The following is a 10320-nucleotide window of genomic DNA, read 5'->3' on the forward strand; positions in this document are numbered from 1 at the left end:
TTGTTCAGACCCAGGGCCAGGTTCGAATTACAACTTGATTTCTAGGCAAAGTTGTATCACCTGAATTATAGGCTTAATTCTGCAAACAATCTACCAAACTATTCAATGTCTTTGGGCTTCCACTTCCTCAACTGTAACATGGGAATAACACTGCTTATCTTGCATGGTTTGGGGAAGATAACTGAAATACATATGAGCTCGGGAGATCACGCTTGGCATCACAGTAATAAATCTTTGCTCATCCCTCCTCCCTTCTTTAAAACTCCAATTGGCGATCAATTCACATATAATTTGATCATGTAATTCCAATGGCTCATCTTTCCAGTTAAACTGGTCTCCATGGGGCAGGATCCATCCCATGTTAATCCATCCAGGGTCTCAGAATAAGAGCTCAACAAATATCAGTGGAGTTAGGGATAAGTGGAATGATAAGCCTACAGAACAATTGGTGAGTTCAAAGGAAGAGAGGATCCCAGTTTTTCAAACTAGATTTTTCAGCCATAACCTCAAAGGGTACCATTAATAATATAGTACCCTCTTCCAAAATGAGCTCTGTTTCATTTTAGGTACAGGAAAGAGAGGGAGAGATGGGAGGGGAAAAGAAAAGGAGAAAGAAAGAAGGAAGGAAGAAAGGCAGGAGAGAGAGAAGGAAGGAGGGACGCAAGGAGAGGAGGAAGACAGCCAACCCCTGGGAGCTTCGCATGTCAAAGAGCAACCTCTCACCACACATTCTAAGCACAGTGCTCACAAAAGAATAATTAGTTTCACTACTAACTACTCCTAAAGATATTTAAGAAGGAAATGTGATTTGGGAAAAGAGGGAGGAGAGAGCCTCCAATCTCTAACTTCCACAGCTAAACAGAAATGACTTTCAAATTCTGTGCCATTTTAATATTATCAGTGTTATTATTTACGTTCTGGTGACAAAACACAGGGAAAGCTGACAGGGCTTTCCTGGATGCCCAAGTGGATCGTAGTCAGACATCATCTTTATTTACTGAGCACCTACTATGTGTTCACAGCTCAGCAGCCCAGAAACTAATTCAGAGCAGCTTAGCCCTAGTGGGATAAACTTGGAGCCATGCATGATAAAGCTTGAATTAAACGTTTTTTCAGGAAGAAGGAACAGGCAAGCCGCCTCAGAAGGAAAGGAAAGGGCACCGGACCCCATTTGGGGAGGGACGTCTCGATCTCCCCTCAAAGGAAGTCTTCTGTGTGGAACCCAGGTGCTGCTGAGGGGGGCCTGGCGGGGCAGTGGGGGATGAAAGGCTTTCTGGAGGCCCTCTGACCCCAGCCGTCCCACGGGAAATGAGCCAGGAGGCTGCTGGCTGGCAGACAAGCAGGTGTGCCCTTAAGAAGCCATGGAGATTAGCTGGGGCTTATCCAAACCTCTGCAGGAGGCAAATCTCTCCTAGCTCCTCAGGAGACCCCAGCGCTTCTCTGGCATCAAAAAAGCCAGATGCAGAATGGACGTCAACTTGGCCTTTTGTGAACCCAGGCCCTAGCGCAGAAATCTGGACACCATCACACTCACCAGGGGCCCCAAAGAGGACGAAGTTTTGAAGAGTAGGTTTAGAAAAATGAAGAGAGAGGAAAAGAAAGGACTGCAAGGCCAGAGCATGGGTAGATGAACCTCACTTGTACTTGGATCTTTGCACCGCAATTGTTTTTTGTCCCACCCTGGGTGGCTCAGACGGTAAAGAATTTCTGCCTGCAATGCAGGAGACTGGGTTTCGAGCTCTGGGTCAGGAAGATACCCTGAAGAAGAGAATGGCTACCCACTCCAGTATTCTTGCCTGGAGAATGCCATGGACAGAGGAGCCTGGCAGGCTACAGCCCATGGGGTCGCAAAGAGTCAGATGCGACCGAGCAACTAACACTTCCTCTCATCTACCTCCCCAAATGTAACAAAAAGTTACTTCTTTCTCTTGAAAATATGGTTTCTGGGGAAAATAGGTGGACTCTGCTCTTCAGCAAAAGTAAAAGCCATAAGACTCAAAGGTTGAGAGCTCCCCTTCTCAGGAGCCCTAAGAAAAGCAAGTCAGCACTGTGAGCAGAGGAAGGAGGGGATGAGGGGCCCCTCATCAGTGAAAAAATGCACCCACTTTACATCCAGGTTTAGTGATGTGGGAAAGGCACTGGCTTCAGACCTAGCAGACGTGCACTGCAGTCCTGACTCTGCGGTGCATAAGCTGTGTGGCTCTGAACTAAGCACTTCACCTCTCGCATCAATGTTGCCATCCTGAGAGGAGTCTAACAGCAGCTCCTTCATGGAGCCATTTGAGCACTAAACAGGATCATTTGTATAAACAACAGCACAGGACCTAGCACCTAGAACGTGCTCAGTAAAAGTCAGTTTCATCCCTTTTTCAACAGCCCAATTCTCTATATAAAACAGCAGAGAATATTTCTCTCCTTTTTCACACTTGTGGAAACCCATTCCTAGTGAGGGTAAGTCACTTTTTCAAAGTGTTCAGATGGAAAAGCTGGCCGTGTCACACACAGATACAAGAATGAGACAATGGGCTCTGGAATACCGAGTTGCAGAGATGATGTCCTTGATTCAGACCACACAACTATAATAGGAATTCTGTTTTCAACTCATCCTCTGCCCCCATTGCCTGCACACGTGGCAGGCAGGAGCCTAACTGCAAAGGTGGCACAGTGGCTCTCTCTACCTGACCCTCAGGTCATTTCTTGGGCAGGAAGGTGCTCAGGAAGAGGCTGGATGGTGGTGAATCTTGTCTTTATTTCTTCTCAGAAGTGGCTGAATTTCGACTCTTTTTTGAAATATTCTGCCGCCAGTACCTGGGCTTCCAGGTGGCACAAGTGGTAAAGAACTCACCTGCCAAGGTCGGAGATGGGGGTTTGATCCGTGTGTCAGGAGGATCCCCTGGAGGAGGGCATGGCAATCCATTTCAGTATTCTCACCTGGAGAATCCCACAGAGAGGGACGCCTGGCAGGTTACAGCCCATAGGGTCACAAAGAGTTGGACACGACTGAAGCAACTTAGCATGCATCACACACTGCCAATACCTAAACTTTCATCATCATGTTAGGACTAGGAGTGGTGGTTAAGACTACTCCTTGCAATGCAGGGGATGTGGGTTCAATCCCTGGTTGGGGAGCAACCAGGGATCCACAGACCACAGGTCAACTAAGTCCTCGCACCACAACTACTGAGCCCACACGCCACAGCTAGAGAACCCTTGCCACAGCTAGAGAGCCTGCAGGCCGCAATGAAAGACCCCGCATGACGCAGAGAAGATTTCACATGCTATCACTAAGACCCAAGCAGCCAAATAAATAAATAAAACCAGGAGGAATCTTATACAAGCTCTCATTTTATAAATGAGAAGACTAAGGGAGAAACAGGGGTGTGGGAGTAAGCTTCCCAAGGCCAGTAAGCAATCCAGTGCCCATCTCCCGCACTGGCTGACGCAGGATTTTAGGGACCCATGTGGATGGCAGAACATGTGTGCCCAGTCACTCAGTCGTGTCTCACTCTTTTCGACCCTGTGGACTGTAGCCAGCCAGGCTCCTCTAAACATGGGATTCTCCAGGTGAGAACACTAGAATAGGTTGTCATTTCCTCTTCCAGGAGATCTTCCTGACCCAAGGATCGAACTCACGTCTCCTGGGGCTCCTGCGCTGGCAGGCAGGCTCTTTACCACTGCAACATGGATGGTAGAACAGCTTGTCTAATTGTTTCATCATGATGGAGCTCACCATGTACAGAGCTCATGAGAAAGGAACTCGAGGTCAAGTGTGATGAGAACACAATTAGTGTGACAAATATTCAAGCATACTATTCGACATCCTCAAAGAAAAGTAAATAAATACAGTACCAAAAAGCCCTTGAAACCAGTTTAACATTTTTATTTCAGAGATTTCTTTATGGGTCTCCAAGACAGTCTAATTGTTATTATGATGAAAATGGCAAATCACTATAAACATAGGCCTTAATTTAGTCTCATCATATCTGATAAAGTTGTTTCATTCAGGTATAATTTACTGAGCACCTATCATGTGTCAGTTATACCCTAAGCACTAAGAATATAAAAATGAACAACCACAGTCTCTGTGCTTAAGAAATTCACGGTACAGGAAGGGGTGAAAACGAGCACTACGGAAAGTATATCAAAGATCTAAATATAAGACCGAAAACTATCAAACTCTTAGAAGAAAATATAGGAGGAAAGTTTCAAAACAGGATTTGGCAATTATTTCTTGGATATAACACAAAAAGCCAAACAGAAAAAGAAAAAAATTAATCGGACTCTATCAAAATGTAATACATCTATGCATTAAATGACATGATAAACAGAGTGAAAGGGCAACCCACTGAACGGAGGAAAATATTTACAAATCACTTATCTGGTAAGCGATCCAGAACATATCGAGAACTTCAACAGCTCAATTACAAAACAAAGAACTCGATTCAGAAAAGGGCAATGGGCTTGAATAGGCATTTCTCCAAAAATGGCATACAAATGGCCGATAAGCACAGGAAAAGATGCTCAACATCACTAACTGTCAGGGAAATGCAAATTAAAACCACAGGGAACTACTAGCCCACACCCTTTAGAGTGGCTACTATCAAAACATTGGAACGCTTAAGTGTTAGGAAAGATGTGGAGAAAGCAGAATTCTCGGGCACCGTGGGTGGAATGCAGACCCAAGCCAGTGTGGGAGGTGGGATGGGGCGCCTTCACCAACACTTAAAAATAGGATCGCCGGCTGATTTCACAGTCTCACTCTGGGTACACGCCCAGGAGAACTGAAAGCAGGGTCCTGAAGAGATGCTTGTACATCCACACTTATAGCAGAGTGTTTTAAGACAGCCAAAAGGTGAAGGTGAACCAAGTGTCCATCTGCAGATGAACAGATGAATAAAACATGATATATACATACAATGCAGTATTACTCAACCTCCAGAGAGAAGGAAGTTCTGACACACGCTGCAGTGTGGATGAACTTTTGAGGACGGTGTGCTAAGGGACAGAAGCCAGCCACCAAAAAAAAAAAAAACAAACACACACTGTCTGATTCCAGTTCTATGAAGCACTTAGAGTACCTGTCATTTATAGAGACAGAAAGCAGAATGGTGGTTCCAAGGGCAGGAGAGGGAGGGAGCAGTGGTACTTGATCCATAGGAGCAGAGTTTCATTTCTGTGAGATGAAAAGAGTTCTGTGGATGGACTGAGGTGATGATAACAAGGCAATGTGACTGTACTCAATGCCAGTGAGCTGAACCCAAAAATGGTTATGATGGTAATTTTTATACTATATGTATTTTACCAAAATTAAAAAAAAAAAAAAAAAAAAAACAAGCTAATGCAATCACCACCATCAGCAAACTCACCAAGAGGCAATTTAAGGCTCTGGTACCCCAGCCACACTGCAAGAGATCAGGCTAGGAGAGGGCCCAATAGAAACCACTCAAAAGAATGTTAAGACTCCAACCACTACGGAAACAGTATGGAGATTTCTTTAAAAATTAAAAATAGACCTACCATATAACCCAGCAATCCCACACTTGGACATATGCCCTGGGAAAGCCATAATTTATAAGATACATGCACCCCAATATTCACAGTAGAACTGGATATCTACAATAGCCAGGGCATCAACACAGGGATGGATAAAGAAGATGTGGTACATATATACAAAGGAATATTTCTCAGCCATAAAAAGGAATGAAATTGGGTCATTTGTAGAGACATGGATGGACCTGGAGAGTGTCATACAAAATGAAGTCAGAAAGAGAAAAAAAAAATATGTATATATATATATATATACACACACACATATATTTAACACATATATATGAAATCTAGAAAAATGGTATGCTGCTGCTACTGCTAAGTCACTTCAGTCGTGTCCTACTCTTTGTGACCCCATAGACGGCAGCCCACCAGGCTCCCCCCGTCCCTGGGATTCTCCAGGCAAGAACACTGGAGTGGGTTGCCATTTCCTTCTCCAATGCATGGAAGTGACAAGTGATAAAGTGAAGTCGCTCAGTCGTGTCCAACTCTCACCAACCCCATGGACTGCAGCCCACCAGGCTCCTCCATCCATGGGGTTCTCCAGGCAAGAGTACTGGAGTGGGGTGCCATTGCCTTCTCCAAGAAAAATGGTATAGATGATCTTATTTGCAAAGCAGAAAGAGAGAGACAGATGTAGAGAACAAATACATTGGTACCAAGCAGAAAAGAGAAGGGGGTGGTGGGAGGATTTGGGAGATTAGGACTGCCACAAACACATGATTGATATTATGTGTAAGACAGATGACTAATAAGGACATACTGCATGGCACAGGGAACTCTACTTAGCGCGCTGTGGTGATCTGAATGGAAAGGAACTGCAAAAGGGAGGGGATATGTAGATGTATGGCTGGTTCATTCTGTTGAACAGCAGAAACTAACACAACATTGTAAAGCAACTCTACCCCAGTAAAAATTAAGAAAAAGAAGGTTAAGACTCTCTGAAAGTGCTGAACACAGAGAGAAGAGGGGAGTCCATGTGCAATAAAGCTGGTCACCTGCAGAGTCCTGCCAAGTCTCCCTTGCAGACCGTAAGCCTCACCAGAGATTTATAAAAGCAACCATGTGAAATTTCTCCATTAACAGTCAGAAATCATTTCAAGTGTCATCACCATAGAAGAGACATAGTAGGACAAACTAAAAAGTTTCAAATCATTGACTTTTGCTTTTGACTGTTAAGAGGATTTTGTGTCCTCAGATGGGGACAACAGGTACTGAGGAGATCTCTGTAGTTCTTTTATTTTAGAAGCTTGCTGGTAAGGACTTACCGGTCCTTTCTAAGTGGTCCTCTAGGCTGTTGCTTCCCCTTCAGCAAGGAATTTTTCCTGGAGGGCCACAGTCCTGGAGAGATGAGACCAACAGGATGTGGGACACCAACATCTCTATTGAGAGGGAAGAAAAGAAAGACAAATTACCCAAGGCAAAGCTAAAATGGCTTCCCTGAAGAGTCAACATTTATAAACTTCATGCAACTTCACAGGTGCCCTAAAAAAGCCACACCTGTATCTACAGTGGTTACCAAGCTCCCTTTCATTTCTTGTTTGGGCTGAGTGCTATGCTGAGATGGGAGTATAGAGAAATAAGATGCGACCCCTGCCTCCAACAACTTGATATTCTCATGAGTGAAAAGTGAAAGTTGCTCAGTCGTGCCCGACTCTTTGCAACCCCATGGACTGTAGCCTGCCAGGCTCCTGTGTCCATGGGATTCTCCAAGCAAGATATACTGGAGTGTACTGAACAGGGATTGAACCCAGGTCTTCCACATTGCAGGCAGATTCTTTACTGTCTGAGCTTCAGGGGAGTCCTCATGAGCGAGAATGCATTAAAGTATGAACTGCACTGTTACCATCCAGGATACACCTTCCCAGGTGGCTCAGTGGCAAAGAATCTGCCTGTCAGTGCAGGGGATGCAGGAGAGGTAGGTTCCATCTCTGGGTCAGGAAGACCCCCTGGAGGAGGAAACGGCCACCCATTCCAGTATTCTTGCCTGGGACATCCCATGGACAGAGGAGCCTGGTGGGCTACAGTTCATGGGGTCACAAAGAGTCAGATACGACTGAGCACACATATACACAATCCAGGATATACTGGGTTTTTATCTGCATAAACTAAAGGAAGGATGAGCACCTCTCCTCCTTCCACTGTCAGATGAGAAAGATAAACCTCAAAGAAACAAAAGGTTACTCGAGAAACGAGCACCACGTCCTGCATTTTGATTGCTGAGGTGGCTGTCTCAAATTCTTGTTTCCTAGTACCGAGTGTCCTTCTCCCTATGTGCCCAGTCTCTGCTTGGACTTGGTCAGAGCCCAAAGCTGAGGCTGACAGCACAGGATTCCCTCCCTTCCCCAGCTGGTTAGCCTCCCAAGAAGGAGACACTCCCTGTCCCTTTGGCCACAGAACGCGCAGCCATACCTTTGATCGGAAAGGCCAGCAGCCAGCGAGTGTAAATGGCACACCCATCAGCACCACCATTCAGACAGCGCTGTCTTCACGAATTAAATATGACACATCACAATGATGATTCCGAGGCTCAGACAGACTCACTGCCTGACCGACTGGGTCAGCCGCCTTCCCAGCCTGTTTCAGACACCCAAACAAATTAACACATGTTCCGTGGTGATACAAAATTGCGTTTCTGCGTGTGAGTGTGTGTTTCAAAGCCTCCCTGCAAGCGCACGATTGTCAATTAAAAATTTATCAAACTCCCGCTGACCTACGAGAGGCTCTGACCTACGAGAGGCTCTGACCTACGAGAGGCATCATCCACTGGCTCTCAGAGCATCAGTATCAGCTGTTTTTAAAAGGCAGCTTCTCTTCTTGGTCAGTGGAACCTATTTAAACCTCAGTGAAGAGCCCTCACTATCTTTTGTACTGGATCCATCTACCAGGCTGAATGAGGCTTTTAGAACCAGCAAGAACCAGATGGCCCTCCAAGAGCATTTCTGAATGTTTGGATCTGAGTCATTTGTATGCGGATGTCTTCACAAAACAGCAATCTGGGTAACAGGCTCCAGGCTGAGTCCAGCTTTCCAGACAGCCCATCTTTGCCCACAATTGAGAAGACAAGCACAATATTGTAGGGTACCACAAAAATATTGCAGCGTTTCTTTATATGTGTAGCATCAAATACAGGAAGAGTCCCCATCAGGCTGTCACGACAATGTTAGTTCGCCACAACAACATCCCTTCCTGATAATTTTTCTTTTTCCCATTGCACCTACGATTCCTCCCCTGGCTCAGGCATAAAGCCAGCTTTGTAAATCAGCCAGCAGAGGGCACCTCAAAACTGGTGCAATAATCCAAATCACCGCAAATTCAGAGCCGGAGAAAGATGTCAGACTAATCAAAATGGGCTCCGGCTTTATGATGTGCTGGGAGCTTCTAGCCAGAAAGAGGAGAGCCGGGGAGGGAAGAGATGGAGCCAGAAATGTATTAGTTGATGGACCTGCTCACTGAGGAAGAGGGAAGGCTTCAGAGAGAGTCCAGTATCAGAAATCCAAGGGGAGGGGTAAACCTAGTTCAAAAGTGGGAAATGATCAAAATGAAGGGGGTCAACCCAGCACCACAAACTTCTCAGCATTTTCCCTAGAGAAGAGAAAACTTACGTTTTCATAAACACCTATACATGGATATTTACAGAAGCTCTATTTACAGCCACCCCAAACTGGGAACCATCCGAATGTCCTTCTCCCAGTGAATGGATAAACCAAATGTGGTATATCCATACAGTGCAAAACCACTCAGCAATTTTAAAAGGACAAGTTATTGACATATACAACAACACGTGTGCTATGCATGCCAAGTTGCTTTCAGTCGTGTCTGACTCTTTGCAGCCCCATGGACTGCAGCACACCAGGCTCCTCTGCCCATGGGATTCTCCAGGCAAGAATACTGGCGTGGGTAGCAATTCCCTTCTCCAGGGGACCTTCCCAACCCAGGGTTCAAACCCACATTTCTTATGTCTCCTGCATTGACAAGTAGGTTCTTTACCACAAGTCCCACCTGGGAAGCCCTACGACAATATGGATGAACCTAAAAGGCATCACATGGAGTGAAAGAAACCAATCTCAAGAAAAAGTTCCATTAGCATGATTCCATTGGTAAGACATGTTCAACATCTCAGCATTGCCAGGGGCTGGGGGGATGGGAGGGGATGACTACAAAGGAAAGAGCACAAAACAATTTTCTGCAGTTGATATAACTGCTCTGTCTTGCTTTTGGTGATGATTACATGAATGTACACATGTGTTAAAATGCATTAAACTGTACAAGCAAGTCAGTTTCACTGTAGGTTAATTTAAAAATAAATTTTTAAAGAAAAAAAACTGAGCCATAAAAGAAAATCAAAGGGGTAGAACTTGAGGGGCAGGATGAGATGCATAGATAATGAGTGAGATCTAGGGACTTCCCTGGCGGACCAGTGGTTAAGACTCGTAGCTTCCACTGCAGGGGGTGCGGGTTTTATCCCTGGTAAGGGAGCCAAGATCCTGTGTGCCACACCATGTGGCCAAAAAAATAAAATAATCTTTTTTAAAGAGTGAGATCTAGTAATGTCTAGGTCCTTATCTAGAATGTAGGTAAAGTGCAGAGGGCCAGAGCAGAGTTGATCCCTAAGGACAGGCTGCTGGGAATCAGGTTCCCACTGCTGACAGGTTGAGGTGGGGTTTCCACTGAACACCAGCAACTCAAGCAGAAGGGAGCAGAGGAGCCAACTGGACCCACAAGGTGCTGACTGAGCACGGAGGCTGCCACTCAATGCTCCTGCAGCCCCAG

At 45.4% G+C, this 10320-nt stretch overlaps 1 long non-coding RNA gene across 2 annotated transcripts in view; it reads right to left on the reverse strand.

The window, feature by feature from the left end:
• The window catches only part of LOC120876382, a 155566-nt gene extending 148637 nt beyond the window's left edge, over positions 1–6929 (reverse strand). Inside the window, exon 1 of one of the 2 annotated variants that reach the window (XR_005724163.1) lies at positions 6816–6923. This is a non-coding gene — a long non-coding RNA (uncharacterized LOC120876382). Of the gene's footprint in view, positions 1–6815 lie in introns of both variants that reach the window. The other variant, XR_005724162.1, reaches the window with a different exon arrangement.
• Between the last annotated feature and the right edge of the window lie 3391 nt (positions 6930–10320).

The sequence above is a fragment of the Oryx dammah genome, unplaced genomic scaffold, assembly GCF_014754425.2.
Source record: "Oryx dammah isolate SB20612 unplaced genomic scaffold, SCBI_Odam_1.1 HiC_scaffold_17, whole genome shotgun sequence".
Taxonomy (NCBI): domain Eukaryota; kingdom Metazoa; phylum Chordata; class Mammalia; order Artiodactyla; family Bovidae; genus Oryx; species Oryx dammah.